Here is a 1,740-nt window from a genome sequence, read left to right as displayed (position 1 = left end):
TGGTATATGTACACCATGGAATACTATGCAGCCATAAAGAAAGATGGAGACTTTACGTCCTTCATGTTCACATGGATGGAGCTGGAGAATGTTCTCCTGAGCAAAGTATCACGAGAATGGAGGAGAAAGTATCCAATGTACACACCCCTATTATGAAACTAATTTATACCTTTTATATGAAAGCTATAGCCAAATAACCTAAGAATATGGGGAGGGAGAAGGGAGGGGGGAATGGGTGGAGGGAGGAGGATTGGAGGGATCACTTCTGAGGTTTATCTTACAGGGGTACAGGTGAATCTTTCTCAGAGTAGAATGTAAACGTTTTAAAACAATAACTGAGAAAATGACATGAAGGCTGTGTTGACCAGTTTGATGGAAGTATTTCGGATTGTGTGTGAAAACCCCACACTGTACCCCAGAAGTACATTAATGTACACAGTTACCATTCAATAAAAAAAAGAAAGAAAGAAAGTTCAACCAAGGCTAGTGGTAATTGCAAGTAAAAGTGAATGGAAACTGGAAATAAAACTGGAGCAGCACAGGCAGCATGAGTACAGAGCAAAGAAACTTGCACATGTTTCAGGGAGACAGGGAGAGATTTTGTTTAGGAAGAACAAAGAGAAAGTTTTAAGCACTTCCAAAGAGACTTGGAAGTGGGTCCATCTCATTAAGGACAAAGGTGAGAGAGAGAGATGTAAAGGTCCCCAGTAGTATAAATATTCTCCATTTGAAATTGGTTGCAAGTCTTTCATTGGCTTCTCTGCACCTCCGGGTAGTATTGCCCTTTCCTATTGCTCATTGATTGTCTCTTTCTATTGGTCATCAGTTACCAATGTTGTGCCCAGGAATTCCCAAGAACCACACCATCATACTAGCCGAATTAACAGAAGAGTCCTTTATTTAAAAGCCGGCTGGCAACTGCCTCACACTCAACACAGGGTTTCAGAGAGCAACCCCAACTGCTTAAGGGGCTGGGTTTTTAAGGCTTGGTCTGTGCCCTGGTCAGCACACAGGATGCCCAGGTGCATTCAGGTAGGATAGCAAGCATTGTACAGAGGCAGAATTTTGTTAGAAAGTTAGGGCTCAGCGCCTATAGCTCAACCGGCTAAGGCACCAGCCACGTACACCTAAGGTGGTGGGTTTGAATCCCCAGCCCGGACCCGCCAAACAACAATGACGGCTGCAACCAAAAAATAGCCAGGCGTTGTGGCGGGCGCCTGTGGTCCCAGCTACTTGGGAGGCGGAGGCAGGAGACTCGCTTGAGCCCAGGAGTTGGAGGTTGCTGTGAGCTGTAATGCCACGGCACTCTACCCAGGGGGACAGCTTGAGGCTCTGTCTCAAAAAAAAAAAAGAAAGTTAGTCATACAGCTTTGTTTCAGTACTTTCCCACCTGGTATTTCTTAAAGATCAGTCCAGGGACAGTTGGTACTTCCCAGTCTGTTTCTCAGGGGATTTTGTCAAGCAAGAAGTCAGTGAGTGCTTTCCTATCTATCTTGGGAGTGAACCAGACTTACTACATTTTGCTGAGATCTTGTGGCCCAGAAGTTTGCCGGGAGTTAGCTGGTATATTTCCGCCTTAGTCTAGGCCTAACGCTGAGGTTACTTCATGTTCATATCCTTATGGATTCTCCAGACTTCTTGGTTCAGTAGGCCAGTCTTTCCTCCCACCCCCCCTTGAAGCCTCCTTCTTGGTGTCCCTTATTGTTCCCCACTCTCTGAAAGTCAGAGTACCTTTTTAGG

Source organism: Otolemur garnettii, unplaced genomic scaffold, assembly GCF_000181295.1.
Source record: "Otolemur garnettii isolate 467f Iridium unplaced genomic scaffold, OtoGar3 scaffold00115, whole genome shotgun sequence".
NCBI lineage: Eukaryota > Metazoa > Chordata > Mammalia > Primates > Galagidae > Otolemur > Otolemur garnettii.
The sequence above is the reverse complement of the archived record's forward strand: the minus strand, read 5'-3'. Positions refer to the sequence as shown.